Source organism: Macrobrachium nipponense, chromosome 19, assembly GCF_015104395.2.
Source record: "Macrobrachium nipponense isolate FS-2020 chromosome 19, ASM1510439v2, whole genome shotgun sequence".
NCBI classification, from domain to species: domain Eukaryota; kingdom Metazoa; phylum Arthropoda; class Malacostraca; order Decapoda; family Palaemonidae; genus Macrobrachium; species Macrobrachium nipponense.
The window spans coordinates 62715875-62732141 of NC_061088.1; the positions used below are offsets into that span (position 1 = coordinate 62715875).

The following is a 16267-nucleotide window of genomic DNA, read 5'->3' on the forward strand; positions in this document are numbered from 1 at the left end:
TATATATATATATATATATATATATATATATATATATATATATATAGATATTATATATTTATATTATATAATTTAATAATAATAAAAAAAAGGTAGGCCGCAAAAGCACCAAGAGAATATTTTTTAAAGTGTTATATTTCAGCTGTCTCCCTCAACTGACAGGTAATGAATGAAGAGGTACAGTGGTATTTATACAGCTAAAGGAAAGTAACAGAAGTCGATCCTACATAACTCCTTGTTGACAACTTTCGAACTGCATGCTGGTTGAAAGAAGATTCTATCAGTCATTTGAATCCTGTGCTCCTTTTGAGAGGTTCATTGTATATAACAAAGACAATAATATCACTGAGAATTTTAAAAGCATGTTTTCTGTGTTCAAACTAAACAGCAGCAGATATTTATTGGAGAAAAAACATATTCGACCTGTTTTGGTTGCGTCAGATTTGAAATTGCCAAGAAATTTACGTGTCGAGTGACCTTTTGGAGGGTCGGGCCACGGTCGGGCCCAGGCGTTTTCGTAAAATTCACTTGGCAACGCAATTATCTTCGCAGTATCTGCTAAGAACGACAATAACGAAGCCTGGTCTTCTGCTGTAAACCCATTGCGTTCTTGCTTTCAGTGATGGTTTACCTGCGTACATTTTTCGCCATTGAAACTTACTACTATTCAAGACAAAAAGTATTGGTCTTGACGGAGTTTGGACTGTTACCCATGGCAGTGTTTTTGTCTCTGGAAAAAAAAAAAACTAATACCACTGTCATGGATAATCAACGTTAGTGGTACTCTGGAACGATTAGGCCGAGTGGCGGTTATTCAGTGGCTCTGCCTTTTGGGACACGACGATGACTTACTGGAACTGGATCTCTTCAGAGTAGTTCTTTATTTCCGTAGAAACATTCCACTCTTACCTCGGGTATTGTTCCGCTGTTGTGAATGCCCTGCCCGGCCCTGGTCCCTTTGTTCGCTCGGGAGTCCTACATGCTGGCGTCTCTCTCTCTCTCTCTCTCTCTCTCTCTCTCTCTCTCTCTCGTTATGGAGCCCAGAAAATAGAATGAAATTGTAATGCTGTAATGCAGAGAGGAAGATAAATAAAAAACGAAAATGCAATATCTTCATAGTGAGGAAAAGTGGAGACAGTGTTGTTTCTTGCGTTGGACGCCAGATGCCTTCATTTTTTCTACTTCTTGGATTGTTGTTGATTTGCCGAATGTAATAAGCTAACAAACGCATACCCTGAAGTAAATAAAAGTTCCTTGTCTTCCAAAGACATCGGGGCTTTGTCATCATTTGATCCTGAAGTGCTTCTTTAGTTGATGACTATCGTAGACGTTTCACGCAATTTTTAATGTAGTGATATTTAAGAAAAGAGTTTTGGGTAACTCCAGAATAATATTTTTTGCATTACACATACCCAAAACTTGCTGTACAGTATTTTCTTCTTCAGTAATGCCCTCGGGGCCTGTAGAGGTCGAATTCAAATATAACAAAATGGGTAGGGAACTAAGAAAGAAAATCTTTATAAACTTAAACAGTACGTGATTATGTATAGAATTTTAATCCACTTTTTTAAAAGTATGTATAGAGAATGAAGCTTGAATACTTTGGATACCTTTGTTTTCATAAAAGAAAAAAAATATGTCTTTAGTGTCGGGATAGAATGACTGCTTCTACCTGTAGTACAACAGGTTGAGACTCGAAGGCGATTAGCATTTTACCATGTTTCCTTAATGCCAGTCAAACTTTTCGGGAAAGGTGATCAGCCGGTAGATTTGGCGATTTTTGAGCCGGCTGCCATTTCCTCGTGTACGGATGATTAGTGAAGCGACCGATGGTCGGTCACAGCCTTCATTTGTCAATACACAAGAAAAACACAAACATCAAAACAGTGGTGTGATCGATATGGTCTTGGCCTGCCACTTCGGTGGCCGCGAGTTCGATCCTACGGCATTCCACTGAGGAGTTAAGGATGTGTATTTCTGGTGATAGAAGGTCACTCTCGACGTGGTTCGGAAGTCACGTAAAGCCGTTAGTCCCGTTGCTGAATAACCACTGCACGGTCCAGATAGTTGTATTTGGACCGTGAACCACTGGTTCCATGCAACGTAAATAACACACACACACACAAAACATCAAAACATTATACTTGGACCCTGCTGTACATTTTATCTTCCTATGACTGAATATAAAATATAATTAAATGTGTAAGTTTACTCATGTATATATATATATATGTAATAGTATATAAATATATATATATATATATAGATATAATATAATATTATATATATATATATATATATATATATGTGTGTGTGTGTGTGTGTGTGTGTGTGTGTATACACATATACATGCATGCATGTGTTCATGTACATATGTAGACATTGCTTAAAAATGAAGTTACTTGAAAGTAAAGCAATTAGCAGGACAGTAGCTCTAATGTGACCATTCTCAGTTTTATTAACCTTGACCTCGAGGCTAATTCTTTAATATGTACGTTTTTGGCTACGGCAAGATGGGAAACGTGTCATTGCCGCTAATTATATAGCGCTTTTGTTTAAAAGAGCTAAACATTTCTCCAAGTGTCTTTATATATAACATATACTTTTTTTCATGTCTCGTCGTGTTGCAAGTGATGATGATATTCCTTAACACTGTCTATTAGGATCTTGTTGTATAAGTAACAGACCTTAGAATCCAAACACCTTTAAGAGATTTACTACGGATTATTATTACTCCTGAAGGTCAAGATTAAGAAAGAATAAACGAGGGATTGGAAATAACTTTTAGAATTTATTTAATGAATCATATTTTCATAGTATGTCACTATTTCCTCTCTTCCCATTGTCTGAATAATAGTCTCTCTCTCTCTCTCTCTCTCTCTCTCTCTCTCTCTCTCTCTCTCTCTCTCTCTCTCTCTCTCTCTCTCGTATTTACAGAGGCTCTGGCAAACACGAGGTAAAGCCGCTGAAGCCCTCCAGCTGCAGGGTTTCGTTGTTTTGCTGGCGTTTCATATGTCAGAGATGAGACTGGAAGGGAACCGGTTCAAGGATTCCTGTCACCGCAGACACCAGCCGACACTTGCTATTTATACTTGTTTTGTTGCAGTTGTATTTGGGGAGATTGTTGAATCTTTCCTCTGTGGTTTTATTCTGTTGAAACGTCGCCTTTTGTCCATAAGTAATTTTCTCCTTATGTGACGATTCAACGGAGCATCAACCGATTGTCCCTTGAATTACTGTACAGCCATATGAGAGAGAGAGAGAGAGAGAGAGAGAGAGAGAGAGAGAGAGAGAGAGAGAGAGAGCAGGGAAACTTGGGGAAACCATATTTTCTTACAGTTGATAGAGTTGACATTTATGTGGTAATATTTGGTATTTCAAATGACCCCCGCGTACTGATAAACTAATAATGAATAGTTGTTGGCGATATTTACATTCGTTAACTTCCCAGTGAAAGAAGGTATGATTAAAATTGATTTGGAAAGGAGTTTCATACAGATAGAATTATTTTTTCTTGTATGTATTACTTTGTTCTACTTTAGTTTATTTTATTTTTGACCGTAAAGTAACGCATATTTCTTAGATTTTTTACTTCTTTTTTTTTATCTTTCCTCCTGATAATAATACGTTTTTGATCTGTACGTTTGCATCTTCAAGTTCATATCCAAATGTCTTTTGGAAATTTTGAATATTGTATTTTCAGTTGCATTACATACATCATACACACACACACACACACACACACACACACACACACACACACACACACATATATATATATATATATATATATATATATATACATATACATATGTTATAAATATAATCCCTTGTCACTTTTTACCAGATACAGTACGTACATGGCTAAAAAGTGACCAATGGATTTTCTAAATACATTTTAACCTAAAAAGCAATGAAAACGATTGCCCACTTGGATAAGATGGTGAAGATTCTTCTACTGCAATTGTAGGAATTGTATATATATATATATATATATATATATATATATATATATATATATATATGCACACAGTATATACAGATATATATATATATATATATATATATATATATATATATATGTGTGTGTGTGTGTGTGTGTGCGTGTGCGTGTGTGTGTACAACTGTAAGACATTTGCCCTAACAGAGGCTCGTTTAAATAAAAAAATACGTTCTTTCTTTAACAGTCCACCAACTCATCATTGTCCTTTTCTCGAATCCAGATGAAAAAGTCACAGGTAGAAAAACACAGAAAAAAAGTCGCATAAAAATCATGTCAATATATATATGGTGGCCGGTAATAAAGTTGCTGGGAAAAATTCACAGAAAGAGAGTCCTAATTTTGTGTTAGGAAAGGATGTTTGGTAATAAAAAGAATTTTCAAGTCAGTCACAATTCATTTATGTACCATAAACAACTTGAGTAATACAACAGAAAATATGTGAAGTCAGTCATTAAGTGGCAATACCGACTTGCTCATAATGACAACACTGTTTACATGAATGTAAAAAAAATCCTTTTTGTTCAATATCCTAAGCACAGCAAGATAATCAAACAAAAATATTTTAAGTCGGTCATTTATTGACTGTACATGACATGTACAATTAAAAACGGCTTACATAATAACATGGTATTACATATATATTCGTTGTTAATAACTGATTTAAAATGTTTTCTGATTCGTTACTTTAACTGTTTATGGTACTTGAATAAATGCTGACTGACTTGAATATTTCTGTGATTGCCTAACCTTTTCTTCCTAGCCAAAATGACGACTTTTTCTTATAGGCAAAATTATGATTTTTTTTTCTTTACCGGTCACCATAAATTAATGTGACTTTTTTTCCTAGCCAATATTGACTTTTTTCACCGGCCAACCCCCGTCTCTCACCTACTCTGACCTTTTTGACTCCTGGTTTACTTCCTGCACATTTCCAACGCATCGCAAACACTATCTCAACAGTTTTGATATGTTGTCTTTCCTTTAGCAACCACCATTCTCTGCCCGATGAATGAGACTTGGCACAGCAATCCTTTCAAACATTCCAACATTTGCTTTCAGATACAGTTCATGTGTTTTACCAGTCTCTAATACACTCCTCGCTCCTGTATATTGTCTGAATTTGACTCTCGGGAATGCAAAGTTGGAAAATATATTAGAAATGCATCCCATGTCCTGACGGTACGCATAAAATAGACTCACTGGGGACTTAGCCAGTGGTGACCCTTTGATAAGTAGAGAGGAACCTCGGTCTTCACTTCTCACGGTTCTAAATATAAACAAATTCAGTACAAATACCTTAAGACCCAAGTTAAGACCTTTCCCCAGACCCCAGACCCCAACTCCAGGCGGTTTCTCCCATCCTCGCCTTGTTGTTGTGATCCAAGGTCAGTAATGATTGTTGTGTGTGGCGGATGTCGAGACTGACCGTGCTAAGTCTGCGCCGTTTATAATCTTTGAGTACCTCACTCAAGGATCTCACTATAACCCCGAAATGACCTACCAAACGGCATAGAGGATCTTGGAGGAATTATTCCTCCAAGTAGAGGACAGGGAAATACAGTAGTTCAGTTTCGAAGGGATTTCGTGTTTGTTGATGGAAAGAGAAAGCGAGAGAGGTCTGTTAGAGGAAGAATTTAACAGAGGAAAAGCGCGTCTCACTGTAATAAATGTCATGCACATGGTCATTAGTCAGCCACGGTAACAAACAAGATGGTTTCTATAAATTATCAATATATGCAATATATATGTAGAATCTACTGGTCACTCTTACCAGATACATATGTAATTGTAATAGCCGCAATGCCCTCTTAACTTCTTGAATTCTTCGCGCTTTTTTTGGATACGCTTGTCACTATACAGCCCTAAGATGCAAGTGCAAGAAATATGATTGTGGTATCGTGATTGTGGCATAATAAATTCTTCATAGTTGTGTGTGTGTGTAGGATCATAGTCAAACTTCTAAATGATGACCAGTTGTCAGTATACAGTGGTTTATTTATTTATTTATTTTTTTTTTTGTATGTTACTTCTTTTATATTAAGCCAGCATTGCGGTCTTGGGCAAGTTGTAACCAATGTGTCGTGTAGAGCGGTTCCTTCCTTATAGTTTGAGGAAAGACGATCGATCGTTTGTTCGTTTTGGAGTAAGCCAGTCACCCACTAGCGTGTTCAGAAACGTTTGGGTTGCCATGAAGAAATAAGGCATGTTATGATGAACGAGAATTTTCGGTTTTTAAAGTGGGTAAAACGACAATCCTTTTTCAGAAATTTGAGTTCAGCCTCTTAGCATCTGAAGAACTAAGACTAGATGTGAGAACAACACGGTATTGCTGAAAATTATAAGGCGTCAGGTACAGGGAGGGAGCGCGGAGTATGTTGGCTTGTTGTGGGGTAGTCACAGGCCACGACGCGATGCGCCCTCAGTCAGTTTTGTGCGAGTTGTGTGACTTGGTGTCAAGGTACCAGTCTATAAGACGTTTTTTTATGAAAGACAGTCTGCATTCCATTTGTGACTATTCTCTTTCGTGTAGATTATGTTGATGATCAAATATCTTTCTGCGAAATGGTAACAGAAAGTGGTTGTAGAGCTTATTTAAAAAGAAAAGCTATTCAGTATGCAAAGGGAAACGTTAGACGAGAAAGCCAGACGTCGTGGAAACGACAGGTGAAGAAGGAAATGTTTGGTCAGTGTAATTTCTTAGTGTTACGAGGTCATCATCGACGACGAATTATGATTTTGATATTCAAATTCAAATAATATAACAATAAAAGTTCAAATTCTACGAAAATTAAGATGGACAAACTTTTGTCCATTAAAATTCCAGTCATGCACTGAACTATATTGACAGGAGGATACGGAACGTTAAATTTCTATAGTCATTTGAGCTGGATATCTTCAAAGTTGTAAACATGACAGAAAACCACTGCATTCATAACAGAAATTGGGACTGTTATCGGTATGAAAGGACACTTCCTTGTCTCTCGAACGTTACATTGTGCTCGCACGGTTCCTACATTTTTAATGCATGTTTGTAGAAATAAACAAAGCAATCAACTTTATGGGCTGCTCTCGAAACACAAAGTCGACCTAATCCTCATCAACAACGACAGTCTTTAAAATGCAGCTTTTGCTTGACTGGAATGACTTATGTTAGTACTATCTGGGATTGAAAATGGTTCCGTGCTTAACCCTGTTCGTTTTGTAGTGAAGTTTTAGCTTTCGAATAAAAGAAAATTCTCTCGAGTTGGCGAAGAGAAAAACTAGATTCATAAGAAAATATAGCTTGGATGTGGTCGCTATTAGGGTTGTAGCAATTCATAGCTATTCAGTGCTGTTATCTAATGTACAGGTGTTATAAGTTTAATGATTAGTTTTGACATATTTCTCACATGTGCAGTGCAGTGAACGAACTTCGTGGTAGTTTGGGGGAGGAACGCCATTTAGTTTTTATTCGATGGGGTTAATTTAATTATACAGTGTTTTTCATGTTATTTATCCTAGGACGGTGAAGTTTTATGGTACCTAATATAAGTAAAAAGACAGAATCAGTTCAGCGATGTGAAGTGCAGTGACTTTTAAAGCAGGTTTGCGAGAACATGCAGCAGTGCTTGGCTTATTTTGTTACTGTAGTTTACATTTTTATATTGTTCAGTTGCAGATCTCATACCAAGAAATTTCAAGCTTCATGTTTTCTACAATGAAATACATAAGTAGCTTGGTTCGAAGTTACTGTACATTACTCTAGAGCAGTGGTTTACAAATTAGGGGGCTCGCCCTCCTAGGGGGCGTGAGGAGGATACAAGGGGGGCGTGAATTAATCTGCTCAAAAATATTTGTTTAATTAGAATAATAAAATCATTCAAAGAACAAATATCTGCCATTACATTCATGCAAAGTATAATTATAGCAGTCACTCCAACCCGTTTTCTGTTAAAAAAAATGTCTCTGGAATGTGCTATTATTTGATTGAGTGGCTTTCATCATTAAAATTTAATATAATCAGAAATCTCTTTTCCTGAACAATGCTAAGAAATAAATGCAAGAATCATTTCACATGAACAAAAGAGGGGGTGGGGGGCGGTGCGGGTCTACTGGAAGCAAAAAGGGGGCGTCAGGTAAATTAGTTTGGGAACCACTGCTCTAGAGGTTACGGTCTTTCGAATTTCACAAAGACTATTTATTATCGTAGAACCAAATTCGAATGGCAGTGCGGAGCTAAAACCTTAACACAGCGCTGACAGGTTTCATTTAAGAGAACATTCATTGAGGCTCTTGTTGGACCATCTTAATCCTTTAATCCAAGATCTAGGACCTCCTTGGACCTAGGTTTATGGCTTTCAGTTTTATGTTTCTTTGCTGTTTTAGTCTCAAGTTATATAACTTTCTATGCAGTATCATAAAGTTTTAATCTCAGCGTCAATAAACTGAGGCTTACATAGACACGCAGGCTCTTAGGAACAGCCCAGAAAAAAAAGAATTTAACATTTTGATGGCGATTTGAATAATAATGAACAAAAGAGGCAATTCCAGAATGAAATGAGCTGGGCTGTTTGGTTCCTCTTAACGTGTTTAATTTCCGCGTATCTGCCAAATCTTTTAACAACAACAGAGAGAGGAAACCATTTCTCTCATTACAGTTACCAAATATCTTTTTCGCTACACAGAATTCTAAGTCAATTACATAAGTCCACGGTTGGTAAAGTTTTTTCTTATGAAATAACAAAAACGGAAGAAGATCTATCAACATGGCATCTCATTTTGGTGCTATTGGCAAAATTTCAAACGGCTCCACGTGCGTTTTAAATCTATGGATAAGCAGCTTGAAACTGTCTCCAGGGGCTACTTTCGGTGGTCACGGTAGTATGTATGCTTGGAGGCATTTCCCCCTTCTACAAATATCTTGATATCTTAGCATCATAGGTAAAGAATAAATTGGTAAGCAAGGAAATATGAAATAAAGCATAACATGGAGTAAGTTGGACGAGTGAGAAAATAAACAATGGTATACAGACAGATCTCTCTCTCTCTCTCTCTCTCTCTCTCTCTCTCTCTCTCTCTCTCTCTCTCACACACACACAGGGCGCGCAGGCGGAATTGGAAGATCAAAATACTGGAAATGAGAAACAGCCCCTACAATCTTAAAATTATAGCCTCAGGGTTTGTCTCAAAGACCTTCAGAGGTCTGTCACACGTATCAAGTTGACGGTTTGTGAAATTGGCACATGGCAAATCTTTAAACGCCACGCTAGAGAAGTCTGTCTCTTCGTGGTGGTAAAAGTCTTGTTGATTATCGAAAGACTGAAAATGTAAAATTTCTATCATTTCTATGGACTGTTACATCAAGAAAATTCAAATCCTCTACAGTAGATTTTATGAGATGAACTATAGTCGACCCAAAATCGAATGGCAGCCCTGCCAAATTTTACGTCGGAGAACAATTTTTGTTTGTTTATCTGGGGCGATCCCTCTACCTGGCATTGACTCATACATCCCAGAGGCTAAAGATTAAGACCAAATCCTGCGCTGTCACAGTTTCTGAACGTCGATTTACTGGTTCACGAAAAACAGGATTGTTTTCGTCTTTGGTTACTCGAAGCAACCGATATATGGTTCTTCCCGTTGCAGCAGTCACACGATCCATCAGTCTTGAGACGTCCATTAATGGTCTGCCGGCTCTTTTTTTCTTGCTGTAAATATTTATAAAACGTAGACGATTTCTTTCGCCCGGGTGCGTAATCGTGCTTTTAAGGGACTCCGGTTCTCTTGTATGGTGGGGTAAACAAGGTCGTTAAATGGATTAAAAGACCTCTTGACCCTACAGTACATATGGCAAAGCTGCTCAAAACCCATGCCATGTTTACGACGAGTGTAAGTTTTTTTTTTTTTTTTTTTTTTTTTTTTGTCTTGTAATATAAATTAATTGAACGACTTTTTAGTTGTAAATCATAACTTCTGGGACAATTGCGTTTATAGGAGTTCTGTCAAAATCCTAGTCCAATATAATTTATTCACCATGAATTTTGTGAATTTGACACCACTGTATTAATCTACTTCATCTCCGCCCTGCCATTCGATTTTGGTTCGACTGTAAATTATTGAGGTTAATCAGAAATTCTTGGAGATATTCGTGAATTGGTCAAATACAGGAAATGTCATCCACATACCTAAACCATTTAATTTAACTTTTTGGGGCAAAATTCTTGGTAAGAATTTTGTCTCAACAAATTCCATGTAAATATTGCTAAGGACAGGAGATAAAGGATTACCCATAGCCATGCCGAACTTTTGTACAGAAGAATTCACCATTAAAACAAAGTTTATTATTTTTGTTACATAACTGTATAAGAATAAGGAATATCATAACTTTCTAAATCTTCCTCAAAAATTCAAGTAAGTCATAGATAGCTAGCTGTAATTTCCCACATAAAGGTTAAATACCATCCGAACCAGACACACTTTCTAAAATCATCGAGTACTGTCATTTATGGAATAAAGTTGGTTCATGTAAGAACTGGCTGGTCTTCATCTTCAACTGCTCGATGCACCAAAATTTAGTTCTTACACTTTTTTTTTCTTTTCTGAAAGTACTTGAAAACATTGTAGGAGACTTAAACGTGATTTAAAGGGACACTCAAATCTTCAGCAGGGTGAGGTTAAGGTCATTAAATGAGATTAAAAGACTTCTTCGCCATACAACACATTTGGCATCACACTTCAAAAACTGTCACATTTACAGTAAGTACAAGTTTTTTATCATCCGGTAATGAAAACGGAATGTACAACTACTTAGAGGGAAAATTGGGGGTACATCTGTACAGTAGTCATTCAATATATATTTTAGTTTTTAAAAGAATTGGGAATACATCTGTATAGGAGTTCTTCAATATATATTTGTACATATATATAAATTTTATTGAATTAGGAATTTTTGAAGAACTCCTATAGACTTGCCCCAGAAATTTTTATTTTCCGTCTAAGAAGTTGTCCACCTCAGGCATTTCACTGAGGGGTGAGAGATGTGTATTTATGGTGATTGAAGTTCACTCTCGACGCAGTTCAGAAGTCACGTAAAGCCGTTGGTCCCGTTGCTGAATAACCACTGGTTCCATGCAACTTAAAAACACTATACCAACAAACAAACAAATAAGCTGCCCATCCGTTTTCATTAGCAGATGATAAAAAGTTTTTGAAGGGCGTTGCCAACTGTAGTGCATGGTGAAGTCTTTTATTAATCCCATTTGATTACGTTAACCTAACCCTACTAGAGACTGAAGTGTCCCTTTCAAAGGAAGTTTAGGCGCCCAGGCTAAGGAAGTCGCCTACAGTGTTTTCAAGTATTTTTAGCAGGAATGAAAAATGAAGACCAGTCAGTTCTTTCATGAACCAACCTCATTCTATATATATATATATATATATATATATATATATATATATGTGTGTGTAATATATATATATATATATATTCAATTGTATTCCAAATAGGAAAATGAAGAGAGTTTTTCTTAGAAAATGCCCAACAGTTTCGCCCTCCAGTGGACCTCTTCTTGGAGCGTTTATTAAGGAAAGAGATAAGGCTTACAATTATGTAGCCAAGAAAGGCCTAAAATCTTAAACATATGGAATACCGTTACCAAATCTAGCGATTTGAGCTTCAAACCATTTAGCAGTAGAATAACAATAAAACAAGAATAGTAGTTGAACAAATTAAAAATACCAAAATATCAAACGAGGTAATACGTCCATTTGAAACAGCATAACACTAAGTACGTTTAACAAGCGTATATTATATGATAGGTAATGGATAACATTATCCAATTTGTACTGACGTCTCATGACATGTAAAATGAAAGGTGCTCATAAATAAAACCTTTGACCCGAGCCAGTCAATCGGTACATTACACATACTATACCCCTTAATGTCGAATTCATTTAACCTTTGGAGAACTTATGCTTAAATGAATTATATCGAATTATATCTATTGTGCATATTGCTGTCTCATTCATGATACTTAGGATTAAATCAGCCCATCTCCATCCGGATGGTCAAGTGCCAAGTAAGTAACACGTAGCCATTTTATGATAGTTTTGTCGTTAATTCATTCATTACTTTTATACTCTCAAATATTAAGCCACAAATTACCGTAGAATTACCTCCGCCTCGCGGGTAACATACACCGAGTGATGAATATCATAGTCTGTCCAGAATGTCATGAGACGGAGGTTTCCTTTCCGACACTGCCAAACTTCTTCAAGACTTTAAATCTGGCTCAAGCATATCCCGGCAACTTTCCATTTAGGCTCCTTTGTAATCCGGTCGTAACATTTCCTTTCCAATCCCAGATAGTACTAACATAAGTCATTCCAGTCAAGCAAAAGCTGCATTTTAAAGACTGTCGTTGTTGATGAGGATTAGGCCGACTTTGTGTTTCGAGAGCAGCCCATAAAGTTGATTGCTTTGTTTATTTCTACAAACATGCATTAAAAATGTAGGAACCGTGCGAGCACAATGTAACGTTCGAGAGACAAGGAAGTGTCCTTTCATACCGATAACAGTCCCAATTTCTGTTATGAATGCAGTGGTTTTCTGTCATGTTTACAACTTTGAAGATATCCAGCTCAAATGACTATAGAAATTTAACGTTCCGTATCCTCCTGTCAATATAGTTCAGTGCATGACTGGAATTTTAATGGACAAAAGTTTGTCCATCTTAATTTTCGTAGAATTTGAACTTTTATTGTTATATTATTTGAATGCTAATTGAATCGGTTTATGTTTGAACGTTATCAATAGTAAAGTCAGATTCTTAAATATATCTAGCCTGCCATCATCATTTCTCTCTCTCTCTCTCTCTCTCTCTCTCTCTCTCTCTCTCTCTCTCTCTCTCTCTCTCTCTCTCTCTCTCTCTCAAGAACATTTTATATAGAATGGATGGATGAATGTTAGAACATCAAATATTTCGTAAATATTTTTCCTCCTTTAGAACCATTTCCATCAATTGAAATAGAATACTGTCCAACGTTGGAATGTCCTTTCTAACGTGATCATTAAGAAATGTTCTTCGTTAAACACTGATCAAATTCATCGATGTTGGTTACAGTTGGCGATGTTTTCTTTTACGTTAAAAACCGAAGCTTCCGTTTCTTCTAAGCTGTTTCTAGCTTCCATACATATTCGATTTATCGTTCTGCCTTTGGCCTGATGCGTCATCTTCAATTTATCACCCGCCCTATCGAGTGCCTCCCTCTTGACTTTCTACCCTGAGAGGTTCCAAGAAAACCCTCTGTACTCGCTGATTCCTCCTTGTACTTACCATATGCCTAAACAATATATCTCAGGCTCGACTCCTATCATATCAGTGATCTTTATCTACCCAGCACATCCCCAACATTACCTCAGCATCCTCATTTCTGTTCACTTAAACTTCTGTTCCTCCTCCCTTCTTCGTGCCCTGTGGCTGCCCCATACGTTAGTATGGTCTGATTATGGTACAGTAGAACTTTATTTTCAGTTTACTGCTTCTTACACTACCCTCAGTTTCGCACCCGCCCTCTTGGCTTAACGTAGATCACACCTATCACACACAACATTTGTCTCGGTCTACTCTTTAAGGTCTTACTCTTAATATATAATATGTCTCCGTTTTAGAAATTTCTATTGTAAAGAAAACGGTAACAACACGAAAAGTCTAGCATCCTAAGTTGACTTCATCTTTCCATTATTCCTTAGGAACCATGGCTTGCATCCCTCGGGATAAAATGTGAATAGGTATTGTAGGCCCACAATCGAGTGGCAAGGGGGAGCTAAAACAGATTTAGTACAGTTCTGTGAGATTTCACATCGAAAAACAAATTAGGCTTATCTGGGCCTTGACGCAGACATCCGAGAAGTTAGTGATTAGGACCAAATCCCGGCCGTGACCCAGGCGCCCTGACTACGGTTGTACTTGGTTGTTTTTGACATCCTTCGAGATTTACGAAATTCTGCCATTTGGAGGGATTCCTTCCCGACCGTCAGCCTTCTTGGTCGTACTGGAAGAGTTCACCCTGGTCAAGAAGATTTTCAGTTTTAAGATATTTGGCCGTTTGAGTTTCAGATTACATAGCCCGTTCATTTAATTTATCTGGCTGTTTATATATATATATATATATATATATATATATATATATATATATATATATATATATATATATATATATGTGTGTGTGTGTGTGTGTGTGTGTGTGTTTAAAAGGGAGCCCATAAAAACATCAAAGGGTAGATTTTATAGCGTTATATTTCTAAGACAACGTTTTTCCTCAACGGACAGGCAATAAGTTAAGAGGTACAGAACAGAGCTACGTATATATACAGCTGAAGGAAAGTTCCTGAAGTCGGCCGCTACGTCACTCCTGTTGACAGACACGTCTTAATCGCTGATTGGGGGAAAATGTTATCATATAGACCTGAATCCCAGGACCCTTTTGGGGGCTTATCGTATTTCATTATTTAATCAGTGCTGATTCAGCCAACTGGCTTTGCTCCTATAAATTATTCTTTGTTCACAGTCAAGACAAGTGATTTCATATACTCTTGTGTCTTTGGGGGACTGGCTTTTGTTGGCCCTTAATATTTTTAGGGATTTGGGTAGGGTTTTTGGTACGTTAAGACAGTGTCTGTGTTAACATCTTATTCCTGTCCAGGTGTGCCATTTGGATTTTATTGCTGGTGGGTAGAAAATTAGGTTTTTGTAGGTAGCTCTCTCAATTATGGGATCTGGACATTCCACTGAGGGGTTAGAGATGTGTATTTCTGGTGATAGAAGTTCACTCTCGACGTGGTTCGGAAGTCACGTAAAGCCGTTGGTCCCGTTGCTGAATAACCACTGGTTCCATGCAACGTGAATAATATACAAACAAAAACAGAGCATCTTTCACATTGAGAACTTGTGCGCTGTGATCGCAACTGCAGTGGCCTCTGTCGTTTCGTCTGGACACCCGACTCCAACACCGAAGGTGCGCAGACGTATACTAGTTACTCTTTTGTATTAAAGTGAAGAGGATGCAAAAAATACATCTTAGTTTCCATGTACCGTAACGTTTAGTTTCAAAATGCCCTGCCAGGAGAGCTTTGCTCTAAAATGCCCGTTAATCTTACGCTAACAATGAGGATGGTGATCTCGTTGAAGGGCACATTAGTGTTTTATAGTATAATTAGATGTTGCAGAATTATCAAGGATCTGTTAGGTAATTTTTTTTATCACGCTTTTATTGTTGGTGTGAAACCGAATCTTGTAGATATAACTAAGGGTATTTTTAGAAATATGTGTACGGTTGTACTTTTGTGTGCTTAATTGCTGATCTGACATAATCTTCCTTTGGTATAATGCATTTTATATATAAACGTGGGTCACTTATGAGTACTTCTTCAGCCTACAGTTAGGTTTTGGATCCAAAATGATGGCGAGATTATTTATAAAAAGTACTATGTGGATATAAGATTATGGCCGTACTGGTGCTCAGCAATTAAATGCGATAACTTTATTGGTAGTACAGAATGAATGTCACGCACGATAATGTAGACAGTCATTGTATGTAAATGTTAATATTTTATGAAAAACACTGACAATATTCGCAATAGAAATGGAACATTATGGTAGCCTAACCTTATTGGATTACATGATGTTCTCTATTTATAATGGGTTCAAGTATAGTGTACAGAAAATAACTGTGTACATTTTTATTGTAACCAAAGCTCTCAAGTAAAAGTTGAATCGAATTATATAAAGGAAAGCTTTTATAATAACTGGAATAACAGACAAATAGTGTACTGTGCTGACTCAATCCATTCGTTCCAAAAGAATTGTATAGATTTTAAGGAAGGAGGTTTTGGCTTCACAGCAAAGTGGTTGCCCACCTGCAACATATGTCATGTGAATTTTTACCGCCGTTTATCAGTCATTTGGAGATATCTTACATATCTAAATGTGAAACAAGTCAGACACACACACACACATTACATATATATATATATATATATATATATATATATATATATATATATATATATATACATATATATATTCACAAACATTAAATATAAATGACGTTTAATACCTGATTCCCACTATGGAAATAATCACCGAATGAGAATTCTAGTTGACAAACAATTCGAATCTCCCAGGTACCGAATCGTGTATCAATTGTGATTCCCATTCGAATTGGATTTTAAACGACATTTGTAACTTAATGTTGATATATATATATATATATATATATATATATATA

The 16267-nt window shown here is 36.7% G+C and overlaps 1 protein-coding gene across 5 annotated transcripts in view; it reads left to right on the forward strand.

The window, feature by feature from the left end:
• The first annotated feature begins 6377 nt into the window (after positions 1-6377).
• The window catches only part of LOC135217472 (potassium channel subfamily K member 6-like), a 191279-nt gene continuing 181389 nt past the window's right edge, over positions 6378-16267 (forward strand). For 4 of the 5 annotated variants that reach the window (XM_064253383.1, XM_064253414.1, XM_064253425.1 and 1 more), the window contains exon 1: positions 6378-6461. The gene's annotated coding sequence lies outside the window, so the exon portion shown is untranslated. The remainder of the gene's footprint in view (positions 6462-16267) is intronic. The other variant, XM_064253405.1, reaches the window with a different exon arrangement.